Below are 8,146 nucleotides of genomic sequence, written 5' to 3' on the forward strand. Positions count from 1 at the left end.
TCAGGGTTTCCTGAGAACCGGTCCTTAATTGCCATGGGCACGACTCTCAAAACCATGCACCCACAGCCCACCATAAGCAATATTTTAGTTGTATTAATCCTCAACAGGATACTAATAATGATTACAACCATTAAAGGTCTATCAAAGTGTAACAATAATTAAATGATAATTGGTGAGCTAGTTGAACTAAGCATGGCTAAGCATTGCCTAACCCTAATTCTAGTCATATTAATCCTGGGATGTCAATAATAAAAGGGAATCAACGGATATATTGGTAAATGCCCAATAGATAAATACAATAAATAGGTTTGCATAAAACAATGCATGTTTGAATGTAAAAGCGGGGGATTTTATAATCATAGGTTCAATATGATCAAAGAAGGGTGAAACTTGCCTTGCTTAGACCCACGAGGAACTTCTGCGACGACTTCGAGAACGAACGGCTCTGCGACGGGGTCAAAACCTACGACAAAAAAGGCAAAACAAGCAAAACAAGCTATAAAACTACTGAAACAGAGAAAGAAACTATTTTTAATGGATTCTTGGTATTTTTCTGGATTTAATGATACTTGAATGGACCTAAACAGAGACTAGATGAATTACTTATGAGTTTTAGAAGTTTAACTTTGTTTTTAAACTAACCAGAAAACCTTAATGAATTATTGCGCAATTAATGGGGCTGCTGACGTCAGGGAGGAGAGAGGAGGCGACGCTGACGGGTGGGGTCCACCTGTCGGTGAGGGAGAGAGGGGAGGAGAGGCTGACGGGTGGGACCCGCCGGTCAGTGAGGGGAAACAGGGGAACGGGGAGGGAGGTTCGGCCGACGGTGGCGACCGGCGGGCGGCGGCAGCGGCGGCGCATGGTGACGGCGCACGGTGCTGCGGCGACTGCGCGATGACGCGACGACGACTGGCGGGCGACAACCGACGATGGCGCGCGTCCGGCGGCAACAAACGAGGGGCACCGCGGCGGTGCGACGAGGATACCGGCGACGGCGCACGGGACCGGAAGGTGACGACGAGCGTCGGCAGCAACGGCACGGCGGCCGCAAGGCGACAGCGACGACCGGCGAAGGCGCGGCGACAACGGGGTTGTGGCGCATTCGCCCGACGCCGATGTGGTGAAGGGAGGCTCGACGGTGACGACGCGGAAAGAGAGAGAGAGGAGAGGGGATGGCTCACCGACGACAACGGAGGGCGGCAGCAAGTTGACAAGGATGAGGCGGAGGTGGGGACGCGGACGAGCGGCGGCTTGTGACGTTCGGTGGCGAGATCGGCCGACGATGTCGAGACGACGGGGTACGGCGGCGGGAGGGACGAAGGGGGCGGCGACGATGCTTGGGTGCACACCGGCAGCGACGGAAGCCGGCGGGAGGTCAGCGAGGTCGAGGCGGCGGTGGCGACGCGGGTAGGCGGCGACGTCTGACGATGGCGGCGGAGATCGATCGGCAGCGGTGAGGAGGTCGGGCGAAGCGACGACCGGGTGGCGAGAGGATGCGCGGCGCTGGGGATACTCACCGGCGACGACAGGGGCGGCAACCAGTCGGCGACGGCGAGGCGGAGGTGGTGACAGTGCTCCGCGGTGACGACCGGTGGCGAGACGCGAGATCGATCGGCGGCAGAGGACGGGGCAGCACGGCGGCGGCGATTGCTTCGGGCGGAAAAGGTGAGCGGCGGCGCGGCGGCAGTGAGGATTTACAGCGCGGGGCGGCGGTTGTGGAGTCCACGGCGCGCACGCGTGTGGCTTGCGGCGGCCGGGTCGGACACGGTGATAGCGGCGGCGGCGGGCGGCGTCCGGCTCGGACTCGGCCAGCGCGGGAAGGCAGCACGGACTTCGCGCGGCGTGGGCGCGGGCGCTGGCGCGGGTGCTGGGCCGAGCGGCTGGCGGCCCAGGCGGACGGGAGGGCGCGCGGGAGGGGCGGCCGGTCGGCTGGGCTGACCGAGCGGGGAAATGGGCCGGCTCGGCTGGGCCAGCCCTGGAAGGAGGAGAGGAAAAAGAAAAAGGAAAAGGAAAAGGAAGGGGAGGAAAATTGGACTTCGGCCCAATTTGAGAAGGAAGGGAAAAAGAAAAGAAAAAGGAGGGAAAAAGGAAAACCCCACTTTTGCCGAATTTTAAATTAATTTGTTTGGTCAAATTTTATACTTCTGTAATTTGAGTTTAAATCCAGTTAATCGATTTGTGAACCTCGATTTAATTAAATTAATTCCTTTAGAGGGATTTTTCCTGAGTTAATTAAGCCAATTATTATTTACGAATTTCTTTTAAGAATTTAGGCTTGGGATAAACTCAGGGCATGACAGTACCGCCCCGGGTGAGCCACTCGGTCAGGATGATCCGAGCGGGTGAAAGTGATCGGCACCTCCGACCACCGTAGGTACTGGGGGATGTCCACCGCTATGGTGTTGATCTCCCTTGATTCGAGCTTCTGCTTCTGCTTGGACTCGTATGCGAGCGGGCCACCAAAGATATGGTTTAGCTCGGCTTGCGGGTCCTGGAAGTCGGCATCGTCTTTCTTGTCGGTGGGCTTCATCTTGCTCTGCCCGGCAGCCCCCGACTAGCTTTTGGCTAACTGTTCTGCGTAGTGACACATCAAAAAGCAATCATTGGCCAGGTGGGAGGACTTCAGATGGTAGGGGCACTTGCTATTCATGACCTTGTCATGGCCAGACATCTTGGGGCGTTGGATCGGTTGTCGGTCTGCGATGACGACCAGCTCCTCGGGATTACGTTTCCATGAGTCTGAGTCCTTGTGCTCCTTCTATTTTCCTTTGCCCGACGGCTGTCCTTTCTCTTCGTGCTTATCTCCCCGTGATGCGGACACCGCATCGGTGGCCGCTGCGTAGGAGTTAGCCATGTCGAAAAGATCTTTGACGATGGTCGGCTCTTTTCTGGTAAATTTTGCGATGAATGGTTCATCACGCACCCCCTTTTGAAATGCGACGATGACCACGTCATCTTTTATGTCGGGGATGAAACTGCGGACCTCTGAGAACCGTTTGATGTAGGCCCGTAGGGATTCGCCTTTCCTCTGTTCGACTTGGTACAAGTCGTACTTGGTCCTTGGCCTTTCGTACGTGCCTTGGAAATTGGCGATGAATCGGTCGCGAAGCTCCGCCCATGAGTCAATGGACCGTTTGGGGAGCCCCGACAACCAATGTCCAGCCGAATCATCCAAGGCTACCGGTAGGTAGTTGGCCATGGCTTTCGTGTCGCCTCCTACTGCCCGGATGGCCATGGAGTATACCGTGAGCCATGCTTTCAGGTTGGTAGAGCCGCCATATTTCTTAATGCCAGTGGGCTTGAAACCAGTCAGCCAAGTCAACTGACTTAAGTTCTTAGTGAAGGCCGGAACACCATCTATCATGTCTATGTCAGAGCTCTCGGGTGACCGATGCCTAGACGCCTGGCTATGACTTCGGTGATCCTGGTCGTGGTGACGGTCCTCCCGACGTCGGTGTTCGAGCTTTCGGCGGAGGTCGACAGAATTTTCCTGATTGAGACGCCGCTTCTCAGCCCTGAGCTCCTAGCGTTGCCAATCTAGTCGACGAATCTCGTCGTCGATGCGGCGTTGCCTTTCGACGGAGTCTCTCCTCCGAAAGTGTCGGCGCACTCTGCTTTTGCTATGCGGCCTAGAACCAGTCGGCTGCTGGGAGACGTTCGCCCGAGACATAGGAGATCTGGACGACTGAGCCTCCGAACGAGCGACTGGGGTACCTGTCGTGCGCTGGAGGGAGTGCTGGATTGCAGCTGTTGTCACCATGGCCTTGACCTTGTTTATGGTTTCCACCACATGAAGGTCTGGCTCTGGGAGCTGTTGGATGATGTCGCCGACTAGATCGGCCACTGCGCAGATGTTCTGCTGGGGTGTCTTGAAGACGTCGTGTCCGTCGACCTGGGTCTGGAGGAGATCACGCTGCATCTTGCGAGATTGGATTCGCAGCGCGGCGTGAGAGTGTGTTGCTTGTCATTCCTTTTCTTCCTACTCCTTGCGTTCCTTCTCTTCCTCGAGTCGGCGCTCTTCTGCTAGTCGGGCCGCCTCCTCCTCTTGCCGTCTGGCTACAGAAGAAGGCGATGTCGGCTTGCTAGGGGCGAAGACCTCTTGGGGTGGCAAGAAACTTCTAGTGCTACTCCGAGTCTCGGAGGCATTGCCTAGAGGAGTCAGCGCCGCCTCGAGATTGGTTTCGACCTCCATCGGTATCGCGCCTCGGCTGGCCTGTCGGTCCGAGCTAGGGGAGAGCATCTCGGTGTCATGTGACCTAGATTGAATCTAAGTTTGACCCAATGCCTCCTTATTGGGCTCAAACCGGCAGACCTTCTCGTTAGAGTCGGAGGAGCTCGAGTCGGTGTATGACAATGCACTAAACTGGTCGATATGAAGACGGATGCCGCCGAACTTGAAGGTCGAGCCCAGCGGGAACTTCCTCTTCATGATGTTCGAGTTGAAGTCCATCGAACTTCGCTGAAAAGAGATTTAGATCAAAAAAAGAGAAAAGATAGCGCACCCCCTACCTGGCACGCCAATTGTCGACGATCGGTGTCGGCAATAAACTTATAGGGTGGCTACCAAGCTCGGAATTCGATGGTTAAGATGAAGAGGGAGACGATTTACCTAGGTTCAGGCTCTCGACTTGGTGAGATAATACCTTACTCCTGCTTGGCGATTGTATTCCTCAGATGGATTTCCCTTGCCCTCAAGGGGGGCACCCCGTACCCCTTATATAGCGGGGGAAGGGTTAAAGATATGATAGAGTCCTAATCTAATAAGACTAAGATCTATCCTAATTTGGTTACGGCTTGGGTCTAAAGTACACGGCATGCAATCCGGTACGCACCAGACTCCTAGCGGATACCATACAGATATAATCTCCTTCCTATTTGGTACCCCATTGACCGTATGTATTTGTATAGTCTCCTGATACCCCCGGTATAGGTATCCCACAGTAAGCGTTTTTAGAAAAATATGAAATTACATGTCCTAAAAGGATAGCAGCCTTGTAAGCATTTTCAGATAAATAGACCATGACAACCCCGCCGCACCCCCGTCCTCCACAACCCCACCGAGTCAACAGACAGAACCCATCCAAGGCATAGAGGCGGGCTAGGCAGTTCAACCCCTGACGATGATGTCAGTGCTATAGGCTCAAGATGACCTAGCTCTAGAGACGGTCCTGGCAGGTCGTCCGTCGACATCGACGGCCACTGAACAACTCGAACCTCAAGGTAAATTGTAGAACAAATTTGCAACACATGATAAATTTGCAACACCAACTTCCTGTCTATGTTGCAGATGCGCCACAGGAACAATAGACCTCGATGTCGAGGGGAACTAGTACAAGTAGGTCGAGTAGAAACCCTCAGACACAAAATAAATGGCTGACCATAGTGCAGGTCATAAGGGAGGTCGATGCTAGTGGTAGGCCGACCGCGTCGAGAGTGTGATAGGAAGATGGTCTAACTTCTGCGGACTGGCGCCACGTGACAATTTCGGCATCCTACATAAGGATATCGGGAAGGTCTCAGAAGCAGAGAAGGAGCGAGCTTGGATGGCGATGGAGAAATGGTTCACAATTCTGGATGAAGCAAAAGACAGGCTTAAGCGGAAGGCAATCTAGAAGATGGGTAAAGCTTGGAAGAATTGGAAGTCCAAGCTCCTAAACGAGTATGTCATCCCGTCCACCAATCGTACACCATTAGTCGAGTATCCTCAAATTACGGATACAGTGTGGGAGCAATTCTGCCAAATGAAGAACACCGACAATGTTTAAGGAGTCAAGAGAGGCACATCGCCGACTACAACAACGAAATAGCAACCGCATCATCTGGGCACGGCCGGCTACATCGGCAAGGAGCAGATATGGGCCCAAGAAAATGCAGCCGCTGCAGCTGCGAATGTTCCTACCCCGTTCTCGGACATTCCAGAACTAAGAGCTCGCAATTGGGCAAGGGCAAGGGGTAAGGTCAACCCCGACGGCTCCATCACATTTGAGAACAAAAGTGATGCCGTCATCTATCAAGACTTGGTAGGATCACACCTTAGCCTAAGTAATTACCATTTGTACATGGTTAATGATTCTAAAAACCTTTCTCATTTTTTTCTAGTTGAATTTGGTTGCTGACAAGCCTTAGAGAGCGAGGTAGAGTCTGCGTCGAAGATGCGCGAGGATGACATTCTAACAAAGGCGCTCGAAACCAAAGAACATCCTTGCCGGATGCGGGGAATCGGCGTTGACGTGCCCTGGAAGCATGGCCTGCCACAGTACAGCTCGCAATACAGGAAACGAAAAGTCTCCAAGGAAGAGGGACGCTCGTTTAAAGGCTGAGCTTAAGGTGGAGGTTATTGAAGAACTGAAGGCAAGCATGGACGCCAAGGTAGAAGAAAGGCTTAAACAAGTCCTGGCCGACATGAACATAACCCAAGGCACACCACAAGCTGTTCATCCAACTCGCCAGGCACATCATGACGCGAGCCCTATCCCTAGTAGGAGCAGTTGTGCATCCACGGAGGTGCCGGCCCTAGGTCTCCATGTCGCAGCACTAGCGGCAGTGGACAATATAGAGGTAATGTGCCCTATTGTTAGAGCAAATGTACTCCAACACCTTTGCACGTTCAAATATTAATTGCAAACTTTGCAAATGCAGAACGTAGCGCAATGTGCCCTACTAGTGAGGGTGCACCCAACTTTTGCTCCGGAAGTCACTGGGGGCATGGCTTTCAAACCCTCGGTAACAGAAAAGTTCCATGGCGCAACCATGCTATCTGGGTATGCCAAGGTGTCCATCGATTCAGTAAAAGATAATTGGTCAGCCTATCCACTGACTGTGCCCCCCAACGATGAAATCATGACTTTTGGCGATGCGTGCAAGACATTCATATAGTGGCCGAAGGAAGACATAGTTGTCAAGATGACTCCTTGTCCAAGTCGACCTACAGAGCTCACACCTCCCAAGTCTCCCAAGTCAAAGCTTTCTATCAAGGCTCCGCGTGGACCGACAATGTCGTTACCGCATTCACCGGATGCACCTGATATGGATTTGAGAGATATTACTAAAAACATGGCTCCGATCAGGACCACAAGAAAGGGCAATAGCTCCCCACCAGTTGTCAAGGGACCACAGAAACATGACTGCGTGGACGCTAAAGGCAAGGGGAAGGTCGAGGAGTCGATGCCGGCACCCAAAAGGGGGAAGGCTGCAACTTCAGCGGGGGACACCAAATCGAGGAAAGTCCAGAAGGCGCTAGCCCAATTTGAATTGGGCAAGCCATTGGTGGACGACCATCTGTTAGTCATGATGGGCATTGCTTGCAGAGAGCTACATAAACAATACATGGAGCTAAACAATGCCAAGCGGAAAATGAGGAACTCATCAATAGTAGGACATCACGACCACCAGCCTTTCCTATCGGCGCCCGCCTATATAACTATTGGCTTTGATGACCTCTTCGACTTGTTCAGGATTCGGAAGTTGGACACAGGTCTTCTAAAATGCTACTTCTTTTAAGTGCAAAAGTTACTCCTTCTGATATTAATGAAGTATGTCCTACTTAAGTTAGTGCTAATATGTACATGATTTAAGGTTGTATTGGATCAAGAGTCGTTGCCTTGGTAACCAGGGTGGGTTCCTTAATCCATCGATGATCAACGAGGTTAATTTACGGCAATGCTTCAACGACGTAGTTGAATATGTCAACAGTTGTTTATGGGCCCACCAAGACAAGGAGTACATCATATGCGCACACAACCAACAGTAAGAACCCAATACCATCCGTGTATATCAATTCTGAAGTTACGGTTCTTAGTGCTAACACTAGCTAACCACCCTGCAGGCAACATTGGATTCTCCTAGTTATCATACCTAAATGGAGTAGGGTCGTCTATCTTAACTCCAATAAGGCCAAAGAGTATGATTTCACTGAAATTGTCACGCCCGCAGTTTTGTCCTAAGCCTAAAATCGTAAAAAGAAATTCGTAAATAACAATTGGCTTAATTAACTCATGAAGAATCCCTCTAAAAGAAATTAACTCAATTAAATCAAGGCTCGCAAATCGACTAACTGGATTTAAATTCAAATTACAGAAGTATAAAATTTGGCCAAACAAATTAATTTAAAATTCGGCAAAAGTGGGGTTTTCCTTTTTCCCTCCTT

The sequence above is a fragment of the Oryza brachyantha genome, chromosome 7, assembly GCF_000231095.2.
Source record: "Oryza brachyantha chromosome 7, ObraRS2, whole genome shotgun sequence".
In the NCBI taxonomy this organism is placed as follows: domain Eukaryota; kingdom Viridiplantae; phylum Streptophyta; class Magnoliopsida; order Poales; family Poaceae; genus Oryza; species Oryza brachyantha.